Raw genomic sequence first — 17,571 nt, 5'->3', positions numbered from 1 at the left:
AAGAGTTGGCAGAGAGGAAGAGAAGAGTCAAAGATGGCTCCAAGGATTTTGGCCTGAGCAACCAAAATAATAGAGTTGCCATTGAATGAGGTAGAGAAGACTACAAGAAGGGGAAATACCAGTGGCTCTGTTTTGGACATTTAAGCTTGAGATACAAATTAGTAATCAAAAGGTGGGGCCCAGTGGGTACTCAGATATACAAATCTGGAGTTCAAGAAAGAGATACAAGCTGGAAAACACATTTGGGAATTATGACTATAGAGATGGCATTTAAGCCTTTACGTGATCTGAGTAAAGATAGATGAGAGAAGACAGCGAAGAACTGAACCTTGGAGCACTCCAAAATTTAGAGTGGAGGTGGAAGATGAGGGAAAAACTGGTGAAGAACCTGAAAAAGAATTTCCAGAAAAAGGAGAGAAGCCAGGCAATTATGGTATCTCTGATGTCAAGTGAATGCAGCATTTCAAGAAAACTGTAATCAACTGTATCAACTGATGATGATAGGTCAGCTAAGATGAGGACTAAGAAATGACCCGCTGGCTCATGCTCGCAACAACTACATCAGCCCCTAGTCCTAGAAGAGGAGGAAATTTCTCCAGAAAGTTTTTCACTGCCAGAACCAGTTTAAATTAGGAGTTTCTCTTAGTGTTCCTTTGGCATACTTTGCTTATCTATATAATAGTACTTAATTTAAAAATAAATTATAATTGTTTGCCAAGGACTACTCTAGATGGGCAATTAAAAAAAAGATGTGGGGTCAAAAATTCTTATGAAGCTTTCATTTTAATTGGGGTGTGGAGAAGGGTAGACAATAAACAATATTCAGAGAAAATGTGTATAGTATGTTAGGTGATAAGTACTATGTAGAAAAATAATGTAGAAGAGCGGGATAGGGAATGTGAGGAGTTTTAGTTTTAAACAGTATGCTCAGGAAATGCCTCTCTGAGCAAACACCAGTAGGATTTAAGAGAGCAAGCCAGGTGGGTATCTGGGAGAAGACATTCTAGGCAGAGGGAACAAGCACAGAAGCCCTGAGGCAAAAGCACGCCTGCTGGGTCCAAGATATAGCAAGGAAATCTGTGCAGCTGTATCAGACTGAGCAGAAAGAGTGTAAGAGATAAAAATAAGAGATAATAAGGAGAGGTGGCAGCTCTTGTAGGTGATTGACAAGACTTTGGCTTATTCTTTCAAACAAATGGAAAGCGTGGAGGATTTAGCACAATGTCCTGAGGTCAGTCTGGACACTGTTTTGATAATGAACTCTAAGGGCAGCGGTCAACAACAGAAGCAAGGAGCAAGAGGCTATTGTAATAATCAAGGTAAAGTTAGGAAAACTAGTCCATTAAGGAAGAATGCCAAGAGGTTGTCCAGCCTTACCTAGCAAAACATCAATGAGAGGCCAAAGGAAGAGCTAACCATTTCCTGCTTTCTGCAGGGTGAGACTATAAATCCTTCTCTAAGTACTATCTTCTCTGAATATTTTATCACTTGAGGTAGGCTAACTGTTGTAACAGATTAACTACAAAGTTTCAGAGGCTTCATGTAACATAAATTTGTTTATAATTCCTAAAAGATCCTTCCCCTCCACAGGCTAATTTGAGAACTCAGAATCCTTTCCATCTTTACCACATTCCACCACATTCTGCATATAAGGCTTCCTTCAGAGAAAGAGCATACAAGATTTCACTTGGTAAGTGTGAATGAGCCAGGCCTGGAAAGGACAAGAAGCACTTGCTCAAATTCCATTGGCCAGAATTTACTCTCATGGCCATTCCTAAACTGTAAGGAAGACTGGGAGATATAATCCAGTCGTGTACCCAGGAGAAAGAGGAAACAGATCTAGGGAATAGTTAGCAATCATCTGCTATAACTGAGTGGCCATGCTTTTCATTTCTACTCAGGAGATGGAGGTTGCAATGAGCTGAAATCATGCCACTGCACTCTAGCCTGGGTGTCAGAGCAAGACCATATCTTTAAAAAAAAAAAAAAAAAAAAAAAGCTGGTGCAGTGGCTCATTCCTGGAGTCTCAGCTACTTGCCTGAGGATCACCTGAGTCCAGGAGTTTGAGGCTGCAGTGAGCTATGACTGCACCACTGCACTCTAGCCTGGGTGACAGAACAAGACCCTGTCTCTTAACACACACACACAAAAAAGCTGACCATTTCTATGCCCATCACTGTTTTCACTTACAATAACTCTTTTCTTAAGCTTTCTGAACAAGTCTAACTTTCATCATCCTAATCTAGAAAAAAAACAGCTAAAACAAATGAGCTGTAACTAAATGACTAACAAACTTTGCTTTGGGGGATATGGCACAGCTTCTTCACCCTTGTTTCCTAGAACGCTTTATCTGCGCAATTGCTTAAAAATAGATGGGGAACTCATTTTAAATGCATTAAATGGATATATAAAACCAAGAACAAGAGAGATAAAAGATACCATTTTTTAAATCACATCCATTTGCAGAGTCAGCTCTTGATGATCTGTGCCAAAGAAAAAGAAACACAAGTAATATAAAGCAATTTACAATTCCTTTACTTCACTTAAGAAATCAGTCACGGCCTGGTGCAGTGACTCATGCCTATAATCCCCTCACTTTGGGAGGCTGAGGCAGGCAGATCACAAGGTCAGGAGTTCAAGACCAGCCTGACCAACCTGGTGAAATCCCATCTCTACTGAAAATATAAAAAAAAAATAGCCAGGCATAGTGGTATACACCTATAATCTCAGCTACTAAGGAGGCTGAGGCAGGAGAATTGCTTGAATCCAGGAGGTGGAGGTTGCAGTAAGCTGAGACTATGCAAAACCCCATGTCTACTAAAAATACAAAAATTAGCTGAGCATGGTGGTGCATGCCTGTAATCCCAGCTACTTGGAGGCTTAGGTGAAGAGTTGTTTGAACCTGGGAAGTGGAGGTTACAGTGAGCAGAGATCACACTGTGCCACTGCACTCCAGCCTGGGTGACAGAGCAAGACTCCATCCAAATATATATAAATATATACAATCCCCAGTGCCTCATTTTGCTTACCACAATTTTATTAGGTAGGGTAGCAGTGCTATGGTCTGAATGATTCTGTCCTTCTAAATTCATATGTTCAAACCTAATCACTAATGTGATGATATTAGGAGGGAGGGCCTTTCAGAGATGATTAGATCATGAGGATAGGAGCCTTCAAGAATGGTTTTAGTGCCTTTATAAATGAGACCCCAGAGTGCCCCTTTCATAAAGAGAAAGAGCCATCAGGGCTGGGGCTCATTCCTATAATCCCAGCACTTTGGGAGGCCAGGGTGGAAGGATGGCTTGAAGCTAGGAGTTGGAGACCAGCCTGGACAAAATGGTGAAACCTCACCCCTACAAAAAAATACAAAAATTAGTTGGGTGTGGTGCTGTATGCCTGTGGTCCCAACTGCTTAGGAAGTTGAGGTGGGAGGATTGCTTAAGCCCAGGAAGTTGAAGCTGTAGTGAGCTGTAATTGTGCCACTGCACTCCAGCCTGGGTGACACAGTGAGACCTGGATAAGAAAGAAAGAAAGAAAGGGAGGGAGGGCAGGAGGAAGAAAACCAAAAGAAAGAAAGAGCCATCGATAAATCAAGAAGGACTGCACCAAATACTGAATGTGCTAGCTGCTTGATCTTGGGTTTTCCAGCCTCCAGAACTGTGAGAAATACATTTCTGCTGTTTATAAACTACTCAGTTTATGATATTTTGTGAAAGCAGCTTGATCAAACCAAGACAAGAAGTCTTTTGGAAATATTTAAAACCTATAAAAAATTTAAGAGCTGGGCATGATGGCACATGCCTTTAGTCCCAGATACTCAGGAGGCTGAGGCAGGAGGATTGCTCGAGCCCAGGAATTTGAGGTTGTGGTACACTATGATTGCATCTGTGAATAGCTGATACACTCCAGCCTGGGCAACATAGTGAGACTCTATCTCTAAAACAATTTTTTTTTTTTTTTTTTTTTTGAGACGGAGTTTCGCTCTTGATACCCAGGCTGGAGTGCAATGGCGCGATCTCGGCTCACCGCAACCTCCGCCTCCTGGGTTCAGGCAATTCTCCTGCCTCAGCCTCCTGAGTAGCTGGGATTACAGGCACGCGCCACCGTGCCCAGCTAATTTTTTGTATTAGTAGAGACGGGGTTTCACCATGTTGACCAGGATGGTCTCGATCTCTTGACCTCGTGATCCACCCAAACGTGATGATTGGAGATGCATGAAACGTGATTAACGTCTCTGCGTAATCAGGACTTGCAACAATTTTTTTTTTAACAGAGTATCATACAATATACAAAATCTAATATGTAAATCTTAATGTTTTTATAAAATCTTATAAAATGTGATAGCCTATTAATAAAAATGTTCTTTGTTTTTTTCTTATCCCAAATTGATAAGCCCTTCAATCACTACACTAAAAATGTAATGATTATCCAAGAAAGTAATCATCCAGGATTGGTAATAAATTATATAGGTTATATCTCCAAAAGCAGGTATATCTAGGGAATAAAAATAAAATATACAATGTGAAAAGACACAGATAAAACTCATTAAAATTCTTTCATTGGTTATTGTATTGCCATCCAAAGTGCAGCTGGCCCTCTGTTGGAGGGGCCTTGAAATTTGTGTTTTTTAGCATTTAGCCTCAGTGATTATAAAAATTAAGCAAATTTGGGAAACACTAACCTAGCATAAATGAAACTCCTCCAGGAAGACAGAGCCTCCATTTGCAGAATTGTTATGTAAACCTATGAGGTACATTAGATATCAGTTAACTATTATTGCATAAAAGTTAGCACAAAAAAATTATGAGTAGCATGCTCTGCAAATAACATACAGTGTCTAGTAACAAATTCCCAAAACTCATAAGAGTTACATGGAGTTTTAAATTGTAAATTTTTTTCATGTTTTCTTGTTTCCATTAAATCACTAAAATACAGTTTTTCCTGATGATATATTATTTACCCATATAATAAAACATAAACTATGATAGTAGTTTTACCTATTTGCAAAGCAGTTTATTATCATGAAATGTAGGACATGAGAATTTTAACCAGATATTATGTTAGATTGGGCCTTCACAAAACTGTGATACCAAGATAAACTGATTGAATAAACATTCAGATATATAGTTGGCATAGAAAGCATTTTTATTATATCTGAAATCAGATCAAACTTGATTTCATGATCATAATAAGTGGCAATTCTTCACAGTCAAAAATCATGAGTATTTTCAGATAATTATGATTTACAGGAAAATAATTATATTGATTGTTATAATAAGAGATGTTCTCATTCTGTATCTCCCATTGCCTTGGAGATATAAATTTTACTTATATCTTAGATATGTGAACAGGATTACCAGAAAGAAAATTATTTTTCTGAAACTCATAGTATGCATTTCAATCCACAAAAAAATAAAAAGGATGAAGCCTTTAAGTCTGGTAGGCTACAGATACCTTGAGGTAAAGAAATAAGATGAGGGAATGGTTGATAGTCACTTACTCAATTAACCTATCATATTGCAATTATGTTCCTCCTCTGATGATATCAGAGATATCATTATGAAATCTATATAAAATAAACATAGGAAAACATTTTAAAGCATTTAAATGTGAAACTCACAAAAGTACATTCCACAACTTTTCTAAATTTCTTTTTGCCATCTACATATTTATTTAGCACCCACTGTTTGTAGGCTAATATCCTAGACACCACGCATATAAAGACAGATTAGATAAAATATCTTCCCTTTAGGGTTTATAGTTCAGCTGAGAAGGCAATAATAAATTTCAGAAGAGATAGGTCACATGTAAGGTACCTCAGCAACTCTAACAGAATCATATACAGTGTGTGTTAAGATGCACATTCCTTGGCTCACTCTCCAGATTTACTAAATCAGCATCTCAAAATAATTTTTAGGAACTTGCATAACATCCCAAGGACTGTGACTCTCAGTAAAGTTTGAGAATCACTGGTAAAAGTTAAACCCATATGATACTGACATAGAGTAAGAAGTTGACAGGGTTCAATTTTCTCTTAAAGAATGGAATACAGTGGTGCTCGCTTCAGCAGCACATACACTAAAATTGGAATGATACAGAGAAGATTAGCATGGCCCCTGCGCAAGGATGACACGCAAATTCATGAAGCGTTCCATATTTTTAGACTGGACAGGGAAAATGTGGCACATATACACCATGGAATACTATGCAGCCATAAAAAACAATGAGTTCATGTCCTTTGTAGGGACATGGATGAACCTGGAAACCATCATTCCCAGCAAACTGACACAAGAACAGAAAATCCAACACCACATATTCTCACTCATAGGCGGGTGTTGAAAAATGAGAACACATGAACACAGGGAGGGGAGCATCACACACTGGGGTCTGTAGGGGGGAACTAGGGGAGGGACAGTGGGGAGTGGGGAGTTGGGGAGGGATAACATGGGGAGAAATGCCAGATACAGGTGATGGGGAGGAAGGCAGCAAACCACACTGCCATGTATGTACCTATGCAACAATCTTACATGTCTTTCACATGTACCCCAAAACCTAAAATGCAATAAAATATATATATATAAAAGAATAAAACACAGTGAAAAAAATAAAATTGTAATTATTCACAATTCACAATGATATTGCCTCAATAAAATACCAAAGGCACTCTACAAGTTACTAAGAGTTTAGTAAAGACAAAGGATTTACAACCATTAGACAAAAATTAACATTCTTATATTTACAATTAGAAAATGCAATTTAAAAATACATATATCAGGCTAGGCACAGTGGCTCATACCTGTAATTTCAGCACTTTGGGAGGCTGAAGAAGGAGGTTCTCTTGAAACCAGGGGTTTGAAACCAGTCTGGGCAACATTCCAAGATCCTGTCTCTGTAAAAAGTTAAAAATTAGCCCCCCGTACTGGTGCATGCCTGTAGTCCTAGCTACTCTGATGCTGAGGCTGGAAGACTGCTTGAGCTCAGAAGTTAAAGGCTGCAGTGAGCTATGATTGGGTCACTGCACTACAGCCCGGGCAACAGAGTGAGACCCTGTCTATATTAAAACAAAAAACAAAAAACAAAAAAAACCATTGATAATATTGGCAATAATTATAAGGTTCCTAACAATAAGCATAATAAAATATGTGAAAGACCAAAAGAGAGAAAATGAAAACTTCATTAAAAGAGAAGATTTACACAAATGGAGATATATGTTCATGGATGGGTTACCTCAATATTGAAAAGATGACAGATTATTCCTAAATAACTTTAAGACAAAATAAAAATCCTGCCATAGCTTTTCAGTGGAAACAAGAAAACAAGAAAGACAGCTGCTTTTCAAATGTACACAAAATAGTAAAAGAAAAAGAAATTATAAAGCAGGACACATAGACAGTGGAATGGAATTAGCCTAAACACAGAACCCATGTGTATGGGATTTTAGCAAATGGGGGAAGGAGGGATAACCTCTTCTCTAGTCTCACTCTTGGTGCTCTTAGCCATTCTCATGCCTTTCAGCGTCATCTGGAAAGTGACTACACCCAGATTTATATTACTAGCCCACACCTCTCTTTCTTGACCTCCAGACTGGTGTAATCAACTACCTACTTGACATTCATTCCCATTTACCTATCCCATGGATAGGTAACAGGCATCTCAAATTAAAGCAATGCCAAAGAACTCCTGACCTGCCCTTATCTCTACTTTGTTCTTTCACAGTTTTTCTTTTTTCTTTCAGTAAATGGCAATTCTTTTCTTCCAGTTACCCAAGGCAAACACTGTGGAAACATCCTTGACTTCCTTTTTTTCTCTGTCATAGCCCATATCAAAGTCTCAGGAAATCCTGTTGATACTACCTTCAGAATGTATTTTTAAAATCTTACCATTTTTCACTACTATCAACTTGGTCAAAGCCACCTTTATCTCTCATCTGGATTTCCCAAGAGCCTCCTGATTATCTATTGTCTTACTTCTGCCCTTTCTCTCTTCCTCCCTACCCCATGCCCTATTCTCAAAAAAAGTTGCCAAAATACTCTTTTTAAAATGTCACAGGATGTCACTTCTCTACTCAAACTGCTTCCTTAACTCTGTGACCTCATTTCTTACTGTCCTTATGTCCCCCCTCACTGAAATTCAGCTGACCTCTCCTCTTTGCTGGTCTATGAATGGAACATCCCAGGCCATGCCTGCAGGGCTTTTAGCCTTGCCATTCCCATTGAGTGGAATGCTGTTACTGGATAGGCATGCAGGTGTATCACCTTACCTGTTCAAAATCTTGGCTGAAATTCCTGCTCCACTGGGGCCTTCCCTAACCACTTTAACATTTAACATAACTCCCCACCTCCAGAAGTCCCTATTCCCTTCCCTTCTTTATTTTTCTTCATAGCACTTATCAAACCCTGAACACTACATTTTTTACTTCTTTACTCATTTATTGTCTGTCATCTCCAACTAGAATGAATGTACAGTCCCTGAGAATGGGGAATTTGTTTTGTTATCTACTGAAACATCAGAGCCTGGAACATTGCTGCACTCCAGTATTTGTTAAATAAATGAATCCATTTGAACTTCTGCATTTTGAAATTTCATAAGTATATATAAATGGTAAATAGTGACAGACTCAAAGTCAAGTATCATTAAGCAATTGTCTCCTATTCCCAAAAGACTTCCGAAATCTACTAAACGATCTCTTTTTAAGATAAAAGCAAAGTTATCTAAAAGGAAGGAGAAAAGTTTTTTTGACTTTGAGATTCTTTGCAATTTAAGCTTTTTTTTTTTTTTGCTTTCCTTTCAATGGACACTTTCAAAGTTTTACATAAAACATGAAAACCTCCTGTTCAATTTAGTAGGATTAAGCTGGTGCAGGCAATCCCTACATGTGAAGAAAACATGCTTCCGGCCCCTGATTTTTTTCTCCCTACCCATCCTCTCTGGTTGTCCTGATGCTCCCCGCCCCCTTTTGTGTTTTTTTATTGCATGCTGAGAACTCACAACACAAAGCTCACATTTGTGAGGTGCTTGGGTCATGACTTCAACTAAAAATGGTCATTTATTTATTTATTTATTTTTAGATTTCTGGACAGCACAATGCCAGCCTTTGGTTTTGCCTCAGAAGCAGGGATCTCTGGGCTATTTTGCCTTCCAGCTCTTGACGCCATGACTCCAAATCATACCAGAGATTAGAAGGATCATTACCAGACACAAGGCCAGGTGCGTTTAAAAAATAAATAAATAAACCAAGCGCAGGCGCACACGCCGAACGCTCATCCCCACACCACATTCCAATCCGACGGTAGATAACGAGAAATGAATTGCTAGACTTTGTTCCTGCAGCGGTTGCTGTTACCAGAAACAAAGTTAGATTATATACAATCTACTCTTCTTTGTTCTAGAAGTCCTCTCCCCATGGACCCCACCCAGACTGCAGCAATTCTATAGTTTCTTATTCGTTATAAGCAGGGGATGGAGCAGACCCAAGTCGGCCTTCTCCTCTAGGTCTGGCCTCCATTTTAGATGTGAATTAACGCTCACAATACCCTTTCAGGAGCAGGGAGTCCCTTTTTTCTCCGCCCCAGCCTCAGCCTCAGCCTCACCTAGGTTTTCCTAATTTCGGATTTTTCTACAACTCATTCCCAAATGAGACACGCATGACGACAATTTCCACTCTGCCATGTCAGCCTGGAGATGTCCCCCAAGTGATGGCATCTGCGCTAGGAAAGAAGGGTTAAAGGTGCCACAACCAGCCCCGCTAGCCCGGAGCGGCCGGTGGGCGCCAGTCCCAAGCGTCAGGGCGCGCGGCTGAGGCGAGGCGAGGCGAGCGTGGCCCCCGCCCTCCCTCCCGGCCGCTCCCCCGCGCGCCGCCCCGCCTCCTCCCTCCGGCCCTCGGCGGGCACCTGGCGGTGGCGGGCAGGGGGCGGCGCTGCGCGCGTCAGGCGGCTGGGTGGGAGAGCAGGCAGGTGACACCCGGCGGCCTCCTCCCCTTTCCAGCCCAGTCGGCGGCCGGGACAGCAGGGGCCGCTGTGAGGAGCTCCGCGCTGGCGCCGCCCGCCGCCGCCCTTCACTCCCGCGCGCGCCCGGCGCTTCGGCTCCGCTCCCCGTGCGGTGAGTGCGGGGCTTCGGGCCGGCGGGCAGGGGCCAAACTTTCCCGGGGCGCGGAGGAGAAGAGACGGGGGCGGGAGGCAGAGCCGAGGGAACGGCGTCGGGAGCGGCCGGGTGGAGGAACTCGGGCGCTGCGCGAGAATTGGGATCCGGGTGCGGGGGCCCCGGGAGCCGGACCAGGCCCTCCGTGGGCTCGGGAGGCGCTTGGGAAGTTGTGTCCCCTCCGCCTGCGCGTGGGGAGGGCCAAGGCCCTTTTCCGCCGGAGCGCGGTGCTGCGGTGCTCACCTGCGCCTTCTCCGGGAGCCCCCTCCCACCAGCATCTCGAAGGGAAGATCGGGCGAGCGGGCGGGCTCTTCGCGGAGCGGAGCCTGGACTGTGGTCCCGCGCGGCGCTAGCCCTGCGAAGCGGAGCGGGAGGGGCAGAGGTGCTCGCCGGCGAGGCTAGGAGGGAGAAGGACCTGCTCGACCTTGGACGCGGAGGTCATTTTCCCAGCTCCGGGGTCTGGCCTCGCTACCACCCCCCAGATTCTCGAACCCCTTTCTTTCTGTTTCCTTCCTTCCCTTTTGAGCGCTTTTTTGGCTCCCTCGGCCGGATGAATTCGGGGCGCTGCCCTGGGAGCGGGGCGCTGTCCCTCCGGCTCCGGAGCCGCATCCCGTCCCGCTGGCTGCTGCTGGCCGGGAGGAGACTGATGAGTACAGAGCCGCGGAACAGGTCGTGCCGGAGATGGAAACAGGAAAGCCTGTTGTTCTGTCGTCCATGGTATCGTTCGTTGGGAAATGGGCTTTCTCAAGTCAGCGCTGTTTCAAACTTCACCCCGCGCGGACCTAGAGCTCTTTGGAGCTCCCTGGGGAACTCGGGACGGGAAGGAGCGGGTCTTTACACCTGTCCTGCTCCCTGTGTTGGGAACAGCGCGAATGAGTCCCGCGCTAACTAAAGAATAGTTTTAGCGACCCGAGTTCCTCGCCTCTTGCTTCGATCTCCCCTCGGAAAGCATGTTCACTTAACCCTGTGCTCTCGGATTACCCATTATTTCACTCCTCACTTTTACTGCTTACCTGCTCCCAAAGAGTCATGGATACCTCCGCCTTCTTACCACGCACCTGCTTATTCATTCCCTTTCTTTGTAGTTTCCGTTCGTACTACTGATCAGAAATTGGTCTCCCCAAGGTCACCGAGAACTAAATAAAATCCATTCCTCACCCCGTGGCAGACATTTATCAGTGCTTAGGTGCCAGGCACTGATCTCAGTTCTTGTATTAAAGCTTTTAATCTTCACAACGATCATGTGAAGTAGATATTAATATTACTCTAATTTTAATGATGAGGAAACTGAGGCACAGAGAGGTTAAGTAACATGCCGAAGGCCTCACCCATCTCAGCAGTAGGAGAGTCCAACTCTGGGGCTCTGTCTCCAGCACTGGAGCTAGAGTTCCTTTGCTCGTCCTTAATTTCTGAAGTCCCGTGCTGTTTCAGGCATTGTTGATCAGGCTGTCAATCTCAGGTCCCTCTTGTCCTTCATATGTGTCTTTATACTAGTTTAGGCCCCCACACCCTCCACCCCCCACACCCCTTTTTTGTTGCCGTTTAAGAAAAATAGATCTACGGAACTTCGATACTTCATCTCTCGCCTGTACTTATCTGGCTTAACTCTCACCTGTACTTATCTGGCTTAAGATTCTGTGCTTTCCACATCTTCTTCAGTTTTAGTGTAATACCTCTCAGTGCACATGGTAATATTTCACTTGGACTTGCCTGGCTTTTCCCCAAAACAACTCTAGATGCTCATTTCCATTAAGGGTCCTGCCATTATCCTGGTCTCCAAGGTGCCCTGTCTCATGCCATTCCTCTCTAGTTGTGAAATATCTTCTATCCAATTTTTACGTGGTCTCTTAGAGCCTTTATCAGTCTCACCCATTCCCATCCTCTCTTCACCACTCTCCCTCTTCCCCACCCCGAACACATCATATGTCCTTTTCTACTGTTCATTATCATTTTTTATGTTTGCTTTCCACAAAAAGATTGCAGACAGCTTAGGACATTAAATCTTTAGGCCTTATAGCTAGTAGTTGCTTGATAAATGTAGAATATGATACAGTATAAATTTTGGTAGCATAGATCAGGCAGGTTTGATGATGGTGGAAATTTTTAAGCCAGGTGTTACAGGCTTACTCCTTAACAGGAGTTTGCCTTGGTAGATGTGGAGGAACTGTGGACATTGTAGATAAAGGGGAGAAAAGCCTGTGTTCATTCCATTATCACAAACAGGGACCTAGCTGTCCTGATGAAACATTAATTTTAGAAGTATAATGAAGCAGGGCAAATCCATTTATCCTTATCTTGACAAAACAAAACATGAAAACACAGGAAGTTAAAGAAAACCCCTTTTTATTGAAAAATATAGCACATACATAAAAGTACATAAAACATAAATGGACAGATTAACACAGTAGATGTATTCAGCAGTAGAACGACTGTATTATTCTGGCCATAGATAGATAGTCAGATGAGGCTGCAGTCAGGCCAGACAGGAATATGTTCACAAAACCTGTATAAGGTGAAGTGGATCTGGACTGCTCCCGAGGGACATTGCCAAGAAAGAATTGGCTGTGCGTGGGGAGGCTTGAGGGAAGGAGAAAATAAGACTGGAAATTGGTACCAAAAGGATAAGCTCAGGGAACCAAGAAGAGAGTTCTGACCCACTGAGCATAATTCTACCACAATGAATATTTAGCCATGTTGCCTTTGTCTCTCTTTTTATTTCTATGCATATTTTTCTACATCGTACTCTCTGTAGAATTTTAGTATTCCCTGGCTGGGCACAGTGGCTCACACCTGTAATCCTAGCACTTTCAGAGGCTGAGACAAGCAGATCACCTGAGGTCGGGAGTTTTAAACTAGCCTGGCCAAAATGGTGAAACCCTATCTCTACTAAAAATACAAAAGTTAGCTGGGTATGATGGCGCATGCCTGTGGTCCCAGCTACTTGGGAGGCTGAGGCAGGAGAATCCCTTGAACCTGGGAGGTGGCGGTTGCAGTGAGCTGAGATCTCGCCACTGCACTCCAGCCTAGGTGACAAAGCAAGACTCTTGTCTCAAAAAGGAAAATAATTTTTTTTTTTAGTATTCTGTGTTTTCCATATAACACCTAGTAAGCATTTTTCATCTTATGTAATTTTTAGAACTCATATTGTTTGTATTCTAGTAATTATAATGTAAGTTACTTAACTAATACTCTATTGTTTGACAAGTATATTAGCAACAAATTATAAACAAGCTAAGTTGTAGTAATACTTATCTTTGCAGCTGTATCATTTTACAAATTGGGAGTCATTTTCTTATGAGACTATTCCAGAAACAGAATTACTTTATCAGCAAGTGTGGTCATTTTTATGGTTCTTAATACACATGGTCAGATTTCTAAAAGCAATTTAAAAAATAGGATCAATGCATTTTGCCTAACTTTTCTCTCTATGAACTAACAGCAATTCAATTCAACATGAACAGTATTATTAAATGTTGTATCAGTTTCCTCAGGCTGCCATAATGAAGTACCACAAACTGGGTAGCTTGTAGAAACAGCAATTTATTGCCTCACAGTTCTGGAGGCTACAAGTCTAAAATTAGGGTGTCAGCAGTGCTGATTCCTTCTGAAAGCTCTGGGGGAGAATTTGTTCCAGCTTCTGCTAGGTTCTGGTGACAGCAGCACTCCCTGGCATTCCTTGTGCCGGCATCACTCTAATCTCTGCCTCGATCTTCATATGCATTCTCCCTATGTGTCTGTGTCTTCACATAACCATTTTATAAGGACACCAGTCATATTGGATTTAGGCCCACCCCACTCCAGTATGACCTCATTTTAACATCTGCAAAAATTAAATTTCCAAATAATAGCACACTGTGAGGTGTTGGGGGTTAGGATTTCAACATATCCTCTTTGGGGCACACAATTCATCCTGCCAAAGGGTCTTGAAATGTGCATAAAAGAAAGCCTGTATCTTCAAATAATTTCTAGGCAAATTAAGAAAGTAGGATTTTTTTCTAATTATTGAGATTTGTTTATTCTCCATGATGTACCACTTGTGCTTATCAGTTCTAAGATATGAAGGATGCTTTTTTTTCCCCTGAGACAGGGTCTCTTTCTGTCACCCAGACAAGAGTGCAGTGACACAGTCATGGCTCACTGCAGCCTCAATCCCCAGACTCAAGCAGTCCTCCACTTCAGCCTCCACAGTAGCTTGGACTACAGACACATGCCACCAGGCCCGGCTAATTTTTTGTATTTTTTGTAGAGATAGAGTCTCACTGTGTTGCCCACATTGGTCTTGAACACCTGGGCTGAAATGATCGTCCTGCCTCAGCCTCCCAAAGTGCTAGAATTCCAGACGCGAGCCACTGCACACAGACTGGAAGGATGCTGTTTACCAAACCCATAATTCTGGAGCCATGGTGAATGTGGTAGCATGTTAAATTGAGAACAGCCAGGATTTCAGTAAGATACATCACATAGCATGGAAAGAAGCATGCCGTAAATGCACTTTTAGAAATATGTCTTACATGTGTTTCAGTGACTCGTCCAATTTTGACCATACACAGTTACAACAAGTTGAAAACTAATACCAATCGAGCATTTTATAACATTGGTCTTCTAAAAAATTTGGTTTCCATTATTTCTAATTGATTTCTAAAAGTACATGTTATTACATTGGCAAGTGAAATCACTCTTTTTGTAAATGATAGAAGTTGGCATACCATCGTAAATTATTATTATTATTTTTTTTTGAGACAGAGGTGCAGTGGTGCAATCTTGGCTCACTGCAACCTCCGCCTCCCAGGTTCAGCGATTCTCCTGCCTCAGCTTCCTGAGTTTTTTTTTTTTTTGTATTTTTGTAGAGATGAGGTTTTACCATGTTGGCCAAGCTGTTCTCAAACCCCTGAACTCAGGTAATCTGCTCACCTTGGGCCTCCCAAAGTGCTGGGATTACAGGCATGAGCCACCATGCCTGGTCATATACATATACCTATATATGTAAACACACACACACACACACATATGTATATATATACACACACACATATACATATATATACATTTTTTTTAGATGGTGTTTCGCTCTTGTTGCCTGGGCTGGAGTGCAGTGGCGCCATCTCCGCTCGCTGCAGCCTCTGCCTCCTGGGTTCAAGCTATTCTCCAGCCTCAGCCTCCTGAGTAGCTGGGATTACAGGCACTTGCCACCATGCAGGGCTAAGTTTTGTATTTTTAGTAGAGACGAGGTTTTACCACGTTGGTCAGGCTGGTCTTGAACTCCTGACCTCAGGTGATCCACCCACCTCAGCCTACCAAAGTGCTGCGATTACAGGCATGAGCCACCACACCCAACCCATAAATATTTTTAAACAGACTATTATTCAAATGAAATAAGTTTCCACATAACTTACAAGTTTCCCGAGTTAAAGACAAATTTTAATCAATCTGGATAAGCAGCCATGTAAGCCATGAGCACCAGCAGCCTTGCTTCTTGGACTATCTAATATAGGGTAATAAAGCCAAACCTAGATAAAATTGGGGAGTTTCAGAAGTTGCATACTCAACAAACATTTGAGTGTTAGCTTTGTGTCAGACAAAGTGACTGGCAGGATGCTAAAGCCAGTCCAGGTCCATACCAGACAAGTAAATGTAAGTTAACAAAATTACAGTTCGCTGTGATAAACTGTGCTGTTATATACACAGACCGGGTCCTGGGGAGGCAAAGCAGAGGTAGGCAGACAGGAAGTCCTTCTGAGCAGAAAGAAGAAAGAGTGGGACTTAGGGCAGCTGAGAAATGGGGTGAGGAATGGGAAACAGAACCTAGGGAGAGAGAATGCAGATGCAATGAGGGAAATGCAAATACTTTACAGAAGACAGTGTGAGCTGAAGTTGCCTAGGCATGCAGAGTCCCAGCTTACTGAGAGGGTCATTTGACCTCATAAAGGTTTTGGATTTTATAACATCAGTGGGGAATCCTGGGAGGCCAATAAGAGGGAAAAGGACCTGTTAAGATTTGTATTTTGAAAGCATCCCTCTGGTGCTTGCCGTTTCACCTTTCTGAAACCTTTTCTCCTCCCATCGTCGCATATCCCTATCTGATCTGGAAAGGACAGCTACCTTCCTTGTTTACATTAGGTATCTTTGTGTGTGTGTGTGTGTCTGTGTGTGTGTGAGAGAGAGAGAGAGAGAGACAGAGTTTTGCTCTTGTTGCCCAGGCTGGAGTGCAATGGCGTGATCTTGGCTCACCGCAACCTCTGCCTCCCAGGTTCTAGTGATTCTCCTGCCTCATCCTCCTGAGTAGCTGGGTTTACAGGCATGCACCACCAAGCCCAGCTAATTTTGTGTTTTCAGTAGAGACGGGGTTTCTACATGTTGATCAAGCTGGTCTTGAACTCCCGACCTCAGGTGATCCGCCTGCCTTGGCCTCCCAAAGTGCTGGGATTACGGTGCCCTGCCTACATTAGATATCTTGATTATGCTTAGCTTGCATGTGAATTTTGAAACAAAATTAACTTAATGGGCATCATCTGTACCGCTGTCCTTAAAGGATACTCAACGTTCCATTTACATTTAAAACATCTTATTGAAAATTATGAGGTGAAAGATTTGGCATCTTTTAGGCATAAGTAATCGTTGCAATGAGTCTTCTCTTTGCTCTTTTTTGAGACGTAGTCTCACTGTGTCACCCAGCCTGAAGTACAATGGCGTGATCTTGGCTCACTGCAACTTCTGCCTCCCGGGTTCAAGCATTTCTCCTGCTTCAGCCTCCTGGGATTACAGGCACCCCCCCGATCACCCCCCACCCCCACCCCTGGCTAATTTTTGTATTTTTAGTAGAGAAGGGGTTTCACCATGTTGGCCAGGCTGGTCTGGAACTCCCAGTCTCACGTGATCTGCCCATCTTGGCCTCCCAAAGTGTTAGGATTACAGGTGTGAGCCACTGTGCCCAGCCTGCAATTAGTCTCTTTACGTGCATTTTCTAATGAATCCTTTGAAGCCAGCAAGGTCTGGCTTGTCATATGGACAGGTACAGAAACATGAGAAAAGCAGAAAGGGTGCTCAAGCTATGCTGGTAGAAATATGCAGCAAGGGTTTAAACCTAGGTATGATTACAGGCTTTAGGCTCTTCCCACTCTACTAACTCTGTGGGTTGACATTTTTTAGTATATAGGAGGCACTACAATATCTTACAATAGTTTTGTGAGGGCATAAGGGCAACCATAAAAAGAAACTGGATTTAGACTTTTTAGGGTCAATGGTAGAAATGTGAGATCTAGACAAAGAGAGTTTCACTAGCGGCCCTTAACCTAAATACAGCCCTGTCCCCTGCCTCCTCCCTCTTTCTGTCCCGAATTTTTGGGTTTTGTCCTAATAGCACATTTGTGATTTATATGTGTGTTTATTTTAATTAAATGCTTTAACAAGGACAGAACAAAAGTAAAGGGTGCTTGT

The 17,571-nt window shown here is 42.7% G+C and overlaps 1 non-coding gene and 1 pseudogene across 1 annotated transcript; both read left to right on the top strand.

The window, feature by feature from the left end:
• Window positions 1-4,152: 4,152 nt before the first annotated feature.
• LOC135275015 (U8 small nucleolar RNA) lies at window positions 4,153-4,275 on the top strand (annotated as a pseudogene).
• A 1,779-nt stretch (window positions 4,276-6,054) lies between these two features.
• Window positions 6,055-6,161, top strand: LOC135274926 (U6 spliceosomal RNA). Its single transcript, XR_010342671.1, has one exon. It is a non-coding gene; the product is annotated as a U6 spliceosomal RNA (small nuclear RNA).
• Window positions 6,162-17,571: the final 11,410 nt, after the last annotated feature.

This window comes from Aotus nancymaae, unplaced genomic scaffold (assembly GCF_030222135.1).
Source record: "Aotus nancymaae isolate 86718 unplaced genomic scaffold, 86718_ANA_hifiasm-v0.15.2.pri h1tg000014l, whole genome shotgun sequence".
In the NCBI taxonomy this organism is placed as follows: domain Eukaryota; kingdom Metazoa; phylum Chordata; class Mammalia; order Primates; family Aotidae; genus Aotus; species Aotus nancymaae.
Note: the sequence above shows the minus strand (reverse complement) of the source record. Positions and strands in the feature narration are given on the sequence as shown.